Here is a 15,490-nt window from a genome sequence, read left to right as displayed (position 1 = left end):
CAAGCATTTGCAGTGCGGACATAACAAGGTGAACCTGAATAAACTGTATATACATGAACAACTGAGCTACGCCTTTCGATATCTTGTTAAACACTTAATTTGCTCTATAACATACTGTGAAAAAAGTCAGATATGAAAATGTTATTAACATTTTTGAATAATTAGACAAAATTTGAACTATTTAGTTGTATTGTACGACCGTACACTATGCCCGACTATCATAGCATTTTTCTAAGTTTTATAAATCAAGACAAAAGCGAGGCACTATTCAATTTGAAAATCGGTTGTTTCCAACAAAACATTTAATCGAAAATAAGAAAATCCGTTTTAAAGGAAGAGTCGTTACAGGTCTGACAGAATAGAGTATTTGCCTTCGTGAACTTTTAGCACGAATTTACAATATCGATTCTATGTCTTATTTCTTTCCCGAGAAAAAATGAACAATGTAGATTAAGACTTTTTTGAAAGTACGTAGACATTTTCAGGGATAAACTGTGCGTTTCCTGAAATTTTGTTAGCCTTAACTAAATTTTAAGCTTATAAAAATACACCAAGAAGACCCGCATAAACAACTGCTTTCATGTTTCCAGACAAAAATAAATAACATATTATGTAGACAGGAAAACATGCACAGCATCGTCCAGCTATTTCATCCAAGATGTTTAAGAAATGAACTATAAAATAGTGTTTGCTTTTGGGAAAGATAATAAAATATACCCACGTGAAAAAACGTGTTCCCCCATAACATGATTAAAAAACCATAAAGAACTTAAGAAGAAAATTAAATAAAAATTACTGTGACACAACAACGTATCTATTGAAACATAAGATTATAGGGACGTGATTACTACCATTAAATTCAAGAAGGCAATTAGCCAAACTTATTAGATTGTTTTGTTTTTACTGCCATCGGAATATTTTGTTGTCCCTCTGGAACGTGTAATTTGCTTTTTATTAAGCCGTTGCTAGGAACTTTGATAGATGTTTCACGGCTTATGATTTATCATTAACCGTCCACACAATACAATCGTGAGTGCAAATTTCAACAAAATAGTTTACGTTCTTATTGTTCTTGATGGCTTTATTTTTTCAGGAGTGTTTCATTATTTCTATTTGTGCGTTAGAAATATTTAATCTCTCTAGAAACTCGAATGAACGATATAAGATGACACATCTAATTTAATTGCTGTCCCACTCCGAAAATATGACAGACAAAATACAAGTCGTAAATTTATCAATGAAAGCTTTGTGTAGTCACAGAATTGGCCTATATTTATCAAAGTCATCGATAACACCACATGGCAGCCTAAGGATAACTATCTTATCAGTTCAATATTTTATTTAGTTTGAACGAAAGAGCAATAAATCTATATTCCTGTCTAGAAACGATAAATATTAACAGCACATAATTTAAGACATAATTTTAATATAAATTTTATTTATTTATTTATTTATTAATTTATTTATTCTCTCACATATTCATTTACTTATTTACCTTTTTATTTACATATTTTTCATTTATTTATTTATCACTCATTTAGTTACGTTTCAATAACATATATGTCTATATCGATCAATATAGAATACAAGATAAGGCAAATGGCATACATGTATGAAACCAATCAAATATTTGATTTACTCAAGATTATCAAAGTACCTTTTTCACACTAAAACTTAAAAACACTATCACATCTTTTATGACTGTTCACGTAATATTCACCTACAAAATATATTATTCTAACACGACTGGCATTTTTCCCTATTGAGCGTAGAAGAACCGAAAGTGTGTGTTATTGTGCTATAAAATCATTGTTTGACGTTCTATATTTAGACATGTGACGTAATCATTATGCACGTGACGTAACCACTAAAATGTGACGCGCTGACAATAAGTACGGAAACAAATCATGCGCAGTTTAGCTAAATATCAGGTACGGCAGCATTTATTTGATGATGTCGTGTTAGAATCGAAATAATATATCCAAATCGGTGATTTTATTGCTTGATAACATCACTGTTTGTAGTTCGGATGCGCATCATTATATATCTCGGGCTACGCCCTCGTGATATAATTCCTGGCATCCGAACTCCAAACAGTGATGTTATTGAGCAATAAAATCACAGTTTGGGATATATTATTTCTTAATTAAAATACATCAGATTCTGAGTTTGTTCTTAATCATAACCTTGACAAGTAAAGGATCTTGACAAGAACTTTCTATATGAGGAAAGTTCGACATTCCATACTAATCTGCCTATCACATACAAAACTGCTGAAAATTTAATTCAAAACCAGTGACATAAACAAAATAGCTTAGAGATTTCAATTTGTATTGTATTGCATGTAAACTGTGTACAGGACATAACTTTAATATTCTATATCGACAGTGGTTGTGTTAAAAGTATGACTTTGCATTGTTTTGTATAACAAAGAAAGAAACTCTCCTTATTATACGGTTCTAAACTATACTAATTCCTTTACCATATATACATATATTCTATATACTGTGACCTAGAACATTCATGTTAATCTATTGCTTTTGTGTTGTTGCTTTTTTATAGTTAAAACAGTTAAGCCTATTAAAATGTGAGAAAAAGATTAAAACAAGCTTTGTTTTTTTTAAAGGGGGAAGAATGCATACAATATATAATTAAGACCTGAATACGGAAATAACTTTTATCATATATTTTTTTTTAAAAGAACAGTATCTATTCTCGTAAATCCTATAGGAATTGATACAATATGTGGAATAAATACTTACTTCCTGGTTTTCCAAATAAATTGTCCGTCTCTATTTATAATCCTTGCAGCCGTGCCTTATTGATTTTTTTTAAATTGATGAGTTTCCATATGAAGCGCTTCAATTCATTGTAAGATCAAATAATATTTCACTCGTGAACCCCAGCTATTATATTTTCACTCGTGGCTACGCCACTCGTGGAAAATATTACATCTGGTGTTCACTCGGTGAAATATTTTTCGATCTTACACTGAAACAAACAAATATCCTCTATATAATGTTTATGAAATGTATTAAACATAATTACAAATGCGGTTATAGATGTATCTAAGTCAAAGCTTTAAAGTTGTATTAATTTTAGATGTTTGTAAATATCTTGAACAGACTCAGTTAAAACAGAGTCTGCAATTTTTATATTACTTGTTCTTATTGCTGCTTCAGAGGGATCATCCTTTTTTATTTTTGAGATACTGTTTCAAGTGCTACCCAAAGTACTATTCCTTTGATCAAACGACACACACACACAATTCAATCAAACAAAATCCATATCTGAATAACCATAATACTCCTAAGAGTAATTTGTAAAACTAATTAACTACTTATATAAACAAACCACATTTCTTACTAATTGGTTTTCATAAACTGATCAAGCAAATTGAAGTATTACCTCCAAAATTAAAATGTTTAAAAATCTAATTATATTACTTCTTTATTTCAGTAATTAATTCGGAATACCCTTTGGGATAATTACAATTTATGAAACATACTCTTTTGAATCGAGTTTGTTATTTTACGATATTAATTGTTTTAACTTATTAACCCGAAATTAAAACTTTAATTTGTGTAATTGATATTTAATTAAATTGTTTATATATTTGACTTTAGAGAACGGCTTTAATAGTCTTCATTTAAATATCAAATCATTTTATCTACTGAACAAACAACGTTTATTTTTTTATCATTTATTTGTTTTGTTTGACTTTGTCTTTTTCTCTTTAAACACCATTTATCATGCATTATAATGTTTGATGTACTTTATATTAGTAAAGTTATATGTATGCATGCATTAAATACAGAACAAATAATTATGTTTTGTTCTTCCCACTTAGGCAAGAAAATTGTAAAGATATTGAAAAAGGGCAATATAATAAAATATACGGCTTAGAAATTTATTAATAATAAAAAACAAAAAAAATCACCTTGTAGGAAATACTGAATAAACAAAAAAATGTATTGACAATTCCAATAGCACAATGAAGCATCAATTTAGTCAATTATATCTGTTCATTGATTTGCGACCATTAACTGTTCAGTTCTTATTCCACTAAGAAATATTTCAGATTTCAATATTTTAAGGTTCAAGTACTTAAGATTTTAACAGACCTACACAAGGACATGTGTTTAGAAGTAATGATAATGATATTGAATACCATTAGATTCAGTTTCCTCAAGTAAAAGTACAGGAACTAACAGGGGGACAAGCATTGTGTTTGTGTGTGGCCACAATATACAAATTTGTGTTTCGTACATTTCTCATAACGAGGCCAGGTTGTTTTTCTTAATAATATGTGATAACGGATAACAATACTATTTTGTCTTGCATATCCCTTCTGTGAATCCGTATTTAACTATGTATTAAGCGAGAGTAAGGCATAACCTTTACACTCACAAAAACAGTATCAAAGCACGTAATACAAAGTAAATGGCTGTTCTTTATGTCAACGTCCTAACAAGGAATTTGTTTAATATAAACACCCATTCTTCATTTGAATGTCCGATACTGTTCCATTACTGACAACTACAAAGCAATCAAGTGAAACTTAAATGTTGTGCTGACTATCTATGTATAAGCTATACAGATTGATTTGACAGGAGGTAAATGTTAAATGACAAGTTATCTGTCACCTCCTCCTGGGGAATATATTTGACAAGATAGGAAAAACGTTTAAGATGTATCTTTGACCTAACATTTTATCAACTAGTTTTTACGTCAAAACGATGGCCGGAATGAATGCTTAAAGTATCATATTCGTGAGTAGAATATGCATTCATGTGTTCTTCAAGAGAATCCAATCACTTAATCAGAAACAGCTATCATAAACACGGACTGTTTTAAGTGACAATTAAATCGCTCGTTGACATATATCGACACAAAACACAATCCTTTACAGTGATAACTTAATATAGTGAAACTCCAAATCGCTGCAAACATGGCCCATCTGACAAGAACAAAACTAGACTATTGGTTTGCTTTAAAAATTTAATAAAATAAGTTGATAAAACAAAATATCTTCAAATTAAAGGAATCAAAATATGTCATACTTTTGGTCAAAAGTAATTTAAAAAATATATTTTTAAATAAATTGAATAAATTAAAATCCTATTTTTTTGTTATTCTTAGTCCGATGTGAAGTAATTTTTCGAGATCAAATGAAGTAGGCGAATAATTATGGCACAAAAAAATTATTGGTCCAGATATACATCAAATGGAAGTTTAATCTCGAAAAAAAAAATTTCAATTGCAGGTCAAAAAATAACTCAACGGAGTTCCTTTTAAGTGCAATGTAATTTAGAATTATTATATATAATGATTAGTTATATTTTCGTGTACTTATGCTATACACATGTTACTTATAAACATGTTCTACAGAGCTACGCCTGTCAAAATATTGTAAAAAACATTTAAAGCTACATTAAATATATATGTTAAAATATTTTTGCCGTCGGCCTAAAAACCAAGCATTCTACAGTTTCATTAACCTTTTTAACAGTATCGTTGTAAATCTCATCACATATTGTTCATAAATTTGGATTTTAAATGGAAAGCCCCACGGTAACACTAAAGTTCGTATACGAATTTTAACATGCAAATCAATACTATAATCAGCTGTGTACACTGCGAAAAATATACTGATATACGGGAATATACGGTCCCGTATTTTTGACATATACGGGCGTGTACGGGATGTATTTGTCGAATATACGGACCAAGAATACGAGTCCGTATAGGGAACACCGGGTATACGGGAAGTCCGTATATGCATCAGGCATATACGGAATTCCGTATTTGCACCATATACATGTACGTATATTTGTTCGTATGTTTGAAGTATACGGAGAATAAAATCCCGTATACGGACTTTATCAAGGTTGTTATCCCTAGTATACTATAAATATACCAAGGATATACGAGACCGTATTTTCTACATATACAGAGGATATTCGGACTCGTATTTTCTACGTATACAGAGGATATACGGAACCGTATATTCTACATATACAGATGATATACGGACTCGTATTTTCCACATATACAGATGATATACGGACTTGTATTTTCCACATATACAGATGATATACGGAATCGTATTTTCTACATATACAGAAGATATACGCATCGTATTTTCTACATATACAGGGAATATACGGAATCGTATTTTCAATATATACAGGGGATATACGGAATTGCATTTTTTAGTTGTACACAGGGTATACAGAACTGTATTATCGAGATAAAAGAAGGTACAGATACTATCAAAAGCATGCATTTACATATAAGTAACACGTATACATGACCCAAATGCAGGCTTGTACAATAGAACATGTTTGATTACACATTGTGAAATGGAACTGTAAAGACATATGCTTAAGAACTTTATCTTCACAATTGGAGTATTTCAAATAAGAAAGTAAAAACCAAATCGAGCCACTCTTAAATATTTATTATTTCATAAACATATATTCAATATGTATACATATATATATATAACAAAATAAACATGTCTTCGCTACAACAGTCATATATTGTTGTAAGCCTTATTCCAGAGGGACACATTAATGTAGCGTTGCAACGGAACGGCGATATACCGGTATGTTGCAATACAGAGTCATGAAATACGTATCACGGTGCAGAACATCCGCACCGCGATATTTTCTTCAGAGATCGAATTATACATGTACATTTTTCGATATTTTCAAGCCGTAACCTTTATGAATTGCATGTTGTTTAAATCTAGAACAATCTATGCTAACTTGAAGTTCTTTTCGATTTATCTTAACAATGATTCATATGAGTCACTTATATTACACCGATAAAACATTTTAAAGATATTCATATCATTTGCTCGTGTTAACATTCACATGTTATTTTAGGAAAATGAGTCCATGGCACAAATTGATAATAACAGAAAGTTTTAATAATAAGCATTAAAATAAAAAATCCGTATTTACAGAAATTCGTCATTCAAACACTGTTCTTAAAAGCACTTAAATATATCAATCATCTATAGGCCAGTGTGACGGTGTCTATTTCGTGACGTAGGAAATGTTTTCTCCAGATATTACAATCTTCTTCGGCATGTGTGTATCTGAAAAAAGATAGTTTAAAATCCTGTTTAAATAGTGTTATGAAATAGTTATCACAACTTTCCAAAAGTCTTTACGCAAGCATTTTTTTAAGCGTATACATATATACAATTTTTTTTCTTACGCAAATTTCAAAATTATCTTATATCATTAGGATAAAGATGTCATTCATAAGCAACCATTTACATGGGATTTAAATGAAATGATTTATCTTTGACGGATGATAAGTTATATGTTTTTGTTATGAAACTTTTACGAATATATTATTTCACACTTGTAAAAGGAAAAATTGGGGAAAAGTGCTGACATAATCATTTTGATCGTTTTACGTTGTATATTAGTATCGTTAGTAGGAGTCAATTCGTTTGAAAAAAATGGTTTAAAATGTACAGATATTTGCTACTCAGATGTAGATCCGTGTTTACACAATGATATCCAGTTAAGTAAAAGGCGGAATACCCAGCTATACTTCTCATTTATATAAAAACGTAAATCTTAACAAATTTGGATTATTGTTTGTTTCAGTTTCAATTGTTTCAAAAACTATCTCATCATAACTTCACAGCAACGAATGAATACCTTCAATATACAATAGTGTATATTAATATTGTTTTTATTGTTAAGACTGTTTAACTAGGTAAGTTGGCAATAGAATCTCTTACAGTGTGCCATCACTAAAAATAAAGTGATAATTCTCACAAAAATTATAAATCAAAATATCCTCCCTTGCCTATAGCATTAATCTGATAGTATGAAATCAAATTCAGAAAATAAAATATACGTATCATATGTGACAATTGCATAAAATAACATAGGAAATATTTTAGTTAATACATGCGAATGCGACAGTATTACGTGCGCACGTGAAACATTTACGTATTAACGCCATATCATGATATGTTTCACGTGCGCACAAGTACTGTGCGTTTAGTATAATAATTAATTGACGAGGTGGTCAAGTCCACCATCCAGGTGTAAAACAGCTATCATATTGTGTTTATTATCTTCAAACAGGCTACTTATATAAATTAAATTATCAACAAATTTACCAACTCTCAGCGTAATGCAGTAGGTAAGGTTGTGGTAAATATCAATGCAAGACAGCTAGGCTCGGATTGCACCTTTTTCCCAAAAGTATTGCTTGTAATTATCAATCAAGTAAAAAGTTTTGTATCATTTATTGCAAAGATTATAAATGCTGTGCTATTTTCTATTAACTTCTCATTTTGTTTTAAATATGGCTATATTTAGCCCTATTTAGCAAGTTGGTGCAAATTTATACGGAATGCATGATACTGTACAACTAAAGTTAAGTTTGCACGAAATACTCTTGCACTGCAAAAGTACTATGACTTCTACATACTACACACTATACAGGATAAAAATCACTATCAGCCGTGCATGTATATCTAAATTATTAAATATCATAACAAAACCACCTTTCTATTCCAATTCATTTTTCTAATGTAAAATTAAAAAAAAATATATGGTAAGAAAAACGCAAAAAAAGGTGAGACAACTTGTGAGGCTCGAACTTGTGATAAAATTTAATGTGTATGACATTCGAATGACTTTACTAACTTTGCCATCAAGACATTTCAAATTCTGTTTCTTATCTTACATTATATTCGCTTCTGAAAACCCTGTTTTACATATTCAGACAAAGGTTGTTAACTTTAGTGTACATGTACAAAAGAAAATGTTAAGTCACTCTCACATTATCAAAGCGGCGTACTTATCGCTTACGCACGTAGTAACTAAAAAAATACTATCATTAACATATATAAAAGTGATTAAACTGTGAAGAAATACATATTTTTTTGATACAGTAATATGTTTAAGAAAAGAAAACTAATTTAATAAAATAAAGTCGCATGCACAGTGCATCTATATCAAACAATTGTGTGTGTTGGAGTTGTATATATTTTATACATTTGATTTTTGCATATTAAAAGCAAGATTGTTTTAGCATTTTCAAATGCGCTGCAAAATGCTTATATGCCTTAATTGACATCATTTTATCACATCATTCCGCCAACAAGATATAAAAGAGAACCAATGTATTTATAACTAACCATATTTATTCATGTCAAAATAAATGCGTGTAATTAAGGAAATTTGACTTTTCCTTGAGAAAGATTAAAACACATGATGTCAGTACGGATCGGAATATATGAGTTTGTGTAACTCTTCTTTACAGACAGTACGTCCGTGTAATTGTCTTATTTTATTCACAAAATACAACAATGTATATACGTGAACTTACATCTATATTACTTGCTACCATACTTTGCTTCATCTATAACTGCTGTTAAGAGGGCACAGCTGCATTTCTGGAAGATTTAAACACGCTGTATACACTGTCCTGAAAAAATCATAATATAACTTCATCATAAACTGATAAAGAGCACATTGAAAATATTTCATAAGTGATCACATGTGCGAAAGTGTTAATACTGTAGGAACTTGTTCACTTTTATGTGCATGTGTAGTTATGTATGTTTGTGTGTTCGTGCGTGCGTGTGTGCGTGTGTTACCATATCGCTTTATGTGAAATATAAGTCAAAACATGGAATGTCGAAAATAATTGTATGTACAAAGGCTCTATACAGTTAATTTATGTATAACGAAATATTAAATAACTGTTTCCTCAAACAGGCGCGTGTTTGTGACTGACCCATGCGATATCACCTTATGCGTAATGTTTATCTTAAAAAGTAAACAAAATGTTTTAATTATAATAAGAAAAAAATATTTAAATTTTAATTATTTGTCCAATAAAAAAAATCCAATATAAATGTTGAAAACTCAGTTCATGTATATACAATTTAAAATCTGTGCTATTCTGAACAGCGTAGATAAATAACCAAGAATATCGAATGAAAAAAGAGTTGTCTGTCCTGAATTGCGAGTAAACTCGATCTTGCTAATTACTAATTATGCTAAAACAATACAAACAAAACCGTTTTAAAACTTCTGGTTCGTTGCTATATTTTATATGCACGAGTTTTAAAATTCTTACACCGACACTAAGCTTCGTATCAATGTAAATATAAGCATATCTTTTGACATCAAGGGTATTTATCTGTCATTCTTTGTATTAATGTAAATAAAAAATTCTGACAAATATTTTCTTTTTTATTCATCTAAAGGTATGATGATATAAATGAAAAAAGAAATAATTGTTTGCTATTTTGTTTCAGATTTGTATTAATTTATATATAATTAATATAAATAAGAAATATATAGAAACATGTGTACAGAAACTTAAAAAAAAGTGAATAAAAATGAAAAGAGCAGAGTCTTTAAAGTGACTTATATTTGCATCAAATAATGGGGATTTGTATAAAAATAAAAACTGTGAATATAAAACAAGTATTCTGCTCGTTGAATTCTCAAGACTGAGAAAGACGATTTTATCTAAAAATTTATAAACATTTTTTTTAGAAGTACTAATTAAGAAATTTTCTTTTAAAATATGTTAATCTGTTAAATCTCATAATTTTTGTTATTATATTGAATAGATAAAAAATAACCTATTTTTCGGCTATCTATTTCATAAAGCACTATTAAAACAAATAGAATTTGAATGTGTCTTTTCAGCTTGCTTGATTGCGCATTGACTCGCACCCCTGATTTTAAGTGATAATTGAGATCGCTCAAGATTATTATTAAGTCCAATCAGTTGACCAATCAAGCATACATAGGTCGTGTCACACACACTGATTAATCTTTTTGTACTACCATGTCCAGGGGCTGTAATACTTTGACATCTTCTATGTTTAAATGTCGTAATTTTTAACGTGGTGTCTTTTTTACCCTAAAGGGAAGTTATGATTAACGTATTTTAGAAATAACCTTTTCTTTTTTTGATTTTGCCTTTTTCAAACAAATTATTTATTAAACAAGATACAGTTTAGAAATCAAAATCAAACTCGTAACCTCAGAGTCTAAATTTGGGGATATAACCCTGCTTTAATTATCTAATCCGGCGGCCATATTGAATAGCGAAACAGATTAAAAAGTGTTTAAGTTTTCTAAAAACAAATCAGTTTAACCCTGAAATAAGCTGTTGTTCACAAAATGCAACTATTCTATTGATCGCATATTGATATTACAACGATAAAAAATAACTTTTAACCTACCTTGTTTTGCAATATTCTGAATTTTATTAACCATCCATTTCCAATCGCGTTTTTTCTTTTTTCGTTTCGCCCGCGCTATTTCTGATTGGTTGATAGGATTCACGTGATACAAAACCAACGCTTTAAACTCATTGGCTGTTTTGAAAACGCGTGATATGCCTAGATACCGTTTGAACAATAAAGCATTTAGCATTTATAATGCCACGGATTTATATTAAGGTCCGTGATAATGCGGAAGAAATCAGCATACTAAGTCAAAATAATGCAATATTAAATAGGAAATATCATGTATCCATAAACGATAACTTTGCATACATGTATAACATAAGCATTGATACTTTTTCATAGGCAAAACTTTAATTCTAATGCTTAATCAGTTATTCATTTTTTTATAATAATAATAATAATAATAATAATAATAATAATAATAATAATAATAATAATAATAATAATAATAATTATAATAATAATAATAATAATAATTATAATAATAATAATAATGATAATAATAATTGTAGTAAAATTTATCATATATTTTAGTTAGACAACTATAATTAAATAAATGTATGTGTGTTAATAATAATAAGGAATAACTTATCAAGAGAATGTGTTTTTTATATTTCTTTTCTTTTTGAGTTGAATTGCCAAAATTCTAAAATATTGAATTGCTTAATAAAGGATTGATAATTAATAGTAAAAATTATCATATATTTTAGTTTGACAACTGTAATTAAGTAAATGTATGTGTATTGAAAGCTCAGTACTTATATTAAAAAAAAACTTTTTATTCATTATTTGCTCTAATGGAATAACTGTTCTGTTTGGGACTTAATTCATATTATGTCCCAGTTTCTATTATGCAGCAGACACGTTATTTCATTCAAATAGGCTTTAAAGCCAATGAGGACACAAAACATACAAAATAACCAACAGTGTATGACTTCAACATATATACTTTATATCAACATACATCAAATTGTTGGAGATGATCGATTTGATTGATAAAGAAACTACCTGCCAAATTTTTCACGTAGGTACACATATAATATCAAAATTAATATATAACTTACAAGTCTCTTACCAGGTACATTACACTCAACGTTATTTGTCTTAAAAACAAAAATCTCTTCAGTATCACAATTTTGACTGATATGATTTACACACTGTCAAAGAATGTTGACTTATAGTAATAACAATCTTAACACTTACAAAATAACATTCACATATTCACATGTATTATTTATTATGTTAAAACTTACAAAATAATATATACATATTCACATGTTATTCTGCATCTGTTATCATAATTGATATATACATATATACATTACATGTAATACTCATTGAAAATTGTAATTATTATTGACTTTAGTACATGAACAATATTGACATATGTGTCACGGTTCAGAACTGTTCACTATTTAGAGGAGAAAATGGTCGGATAGCACCATGGCTGCATATAGCTTAAGAGTTTTAGTTCGCATATTGCTTGTAAATCTGTGAATTTAAATAAAGCAGGGGATTATGCCACTGTTCAGGAAAAGATTTGTAAGCGGCCGAATAGCTTAATCGGAGTCCCCGGTTCAAGTTTCGGTCAGACTGCACATTTCTCTCACTATGAAATACGACAAAGCATTTATAGATACAGTTATAGAATAAATCACATATCTTATGAACTATTTATTACACGATGATTATATACAATACTTCTATTACGTTATACAAATGAGTTTGTTTATAATGAGCCGCGTCATGACAAAAACCAACATAATGGGTTTGCGACCAGCATGGGTCCAGACCAGCCTGCGCATCCATCCGCGCAGTCTGATCAGGATCCATGCTGTTCGCTTACCAACCCTATTACAAGTAGAGAAAATGACATCTAACAGCATGGATCCTGATCAGACTGCGCGGAGGCGCAGGCTGGTGTGGATCCATGCTAGTCGCAAACCCATTATGTTGGTTTTGTCATGACACGGCTCATATAATCACTTATGAGATCACTTACAGGAGATGATGATGATATTTTTCAAGAAATGCTATTTCGAATAATTTGACATCATCTATCAACAATACATGTACATACACCCCAGTGAATCTGATTCTAGCTTGTTAACTTAAATATAATTGGACCTGGCAGCAGGGTACTTCAAAATTTACTTTAAGATAAATCTTAATTGTGTCTTGTATAAATGACGAATTCCGCCAGATAAAAGGATAACAGCAACACGACGCTGCAAAAACATTTGAACAAATACAGCAGCTATGTCTGTTTCATTTTAATATGTCGGGTTAGAGTCTAGAACAAAATCACATAGAGACTCGATTATGAGATCACAATTTAATTCCTTTATTTCGTACATGAATTATATTAGAAATAAACAGTAAAAATTACCGTTAAGACATTCAACACCAATTGCGCTAACTTACGTAATCAGAGAAAACCGACACTCGTTATACCCTGCTGCGTTTATGATCAATATCCGGATCAATATCCGGCTTAATCAGTATTGGCTTCGATTATCGCAATACAGCACGTGGCTATTACACAATATTATGTCATAAATGAGACCGCGCGGAAAGAATCAAAATTGGGGAATTCGGAACTTCATAAGATTTCTATGCAAAAACGCAAATCTTTATGTTTCCTGAAATAAAAGATTAAATAAATAAATAAATAAATAAATAAATATAAGAATATATGAGTGATGAATGAATGTATGAATAAATGAATAAATGGTTGGTTGATTTATTCAGTGAATGAATGAATGAATGAATGAATGATGGATGGATGGATGGATGGATGATGAATGAATGAATGAATGAGTGAATGATGAATGAATGAATAAATGAATGAATGAATGGTTGATTGATTCAGTGAATGAATGAATGATGGATGAATGAATGAATGAATGAATGATGATGAATGAATGAAAATGAATGATGAATGAATGAATGAATGAATGAATGAATGAATGAATGAGATATCATTGTTGATTTTTATTTACATATGCAAGTACAAGTATTATATTATGTATAGCCTATTAAATAAATAAATAAATAGATAAATAAATAAATAAATATAAGAATAAATGAGTGATGAATGAATGTATGAATGAATGAATGAATGAATGATGGATGAATGAATGAATGAATGAATGAATGAATGATGGATGAATGAATGAATGAATGAATGAAATGGATGAATGAATGAATAAATAAATAAATAAATGAATGAATGATTGGTTGATTGATTCAGTGAATGAATGAATGAATATGAATGAATGAATGAATGAATGAATGAATGAATGAATGAATGAATGAGACATTTCCCCTCCCGTTATTTTAATAGGGCGGACTTTTCCCCTCCCGTTAATTTAGCAGAGCGGACAATTCCCCTCCCATTTTTTAGCAGAGCGGACAATTCCCCTCCCTTTTTTTCACATTCCGTATACAAAAAACTATAACCATTCTTATTAAAGATGACAGTTTTTACTCTTAACAATAAACTGTTAAAGATCGGAACTTTTAAGAATCATTATTTCACAAAGGTGACATTATACCGCCTTTAATCATTGCCGCCGCTGCTTAAGATAAACAAACTGTCAATAAAAAATCTTTAATCATTGTTTTTTTTTTGTTCTTATCAATTGTTCTTTTATTGTTTTGCCGCTGCAAAAATGTATATACCTTTCAAATAAACAATATTATATAATATATATATTCAATAGCCACGGGAGGAAAATTGTCCGCTCTGACAACAGCGGGAGGGGAATTGTCCGGGTTGTTAAAAGAACGGAAGGGGAATTGTCCGGGTTGATAAAAGAACGGGAGGGGAATTGTCCGCCGTAAAAAAATAACGGGAGGGGAAATGTCCGGATTTTGAAAAAACATTCAAATTTACTGGGAGGGGAATCGTCCGGGAGGGGAATTGTCCGGATACCTATGCAAGTACATGTATTATATTAACGTAAAATTTAAATGCTGTGTGGACAATCCCGAACTTATCTTCGTGATTTCACAATTATTTTAACTTTCACGATTTCAACTTCACAGATTCACGATTTTAATATAATTAATTCATGTTTTGAACATCACAATTTCAAATTTATCATTTTCTCATGTTTGGCTCATCATTATAAAATATAATAATGATAATGAAAAAGAAATTACAAAATAACATGATTCACCATAGATGCAAAATACAAAAACGTACTATCTAATCGCCAATCGCAATTG

The 15,490-nt window shown here is 29.9% G+C and overlaps 1 protein-coding gene and 1 long non-coding RNA gene across 2 annotated transcripts in view; both read right to left on the bottom strand.

Annotated features, from left to right (window-relative positions):
* LOC132737082 (corticotropin-releasing factor receptor 2-like) overlaps positions 1-15,490 on the bottom strand; it is a 197,544-nt gene that overhangs the window by 123,149 nt on the left and 58,905 nt on the right. The window lies entirely within an intron of this gene.
* On the bottom strand, positions 6,152-11,417 carry LOC132737081 (uncharacterized). Its single transcript, XR_009626678.1, has 3 exons — positions 11,252-11,417; positions 9,373-9,471; positions 6,152-7,108 (listed from the first exon to the last, which is right to left on the bottom strand). It is a non-coding gene; the product is annotated as an uncharacterized LOC132737081 (long non-coding RNA).

The sequence above is a fragment of the Ruditapes philippinarum genome, unplaced genomic scaffold (assembly GCF_026571515.1).
Source record: "Ruditapes philippinarum isolate M1 unplaced genomic scaffold, ASM2657151v2 ctg2040_1_1_1_1, whole genome shotgun sequence".
Taxonomy (NCBI): Eukaryota; Metazoa; Mollusca; class Bivalvia; order Venerida; family Veneridae; genus Ruditapes; species Ruditapes philippinarum.
This window is presented reverse-complemented; position numbering and strand designations above follow the sequence as displayed.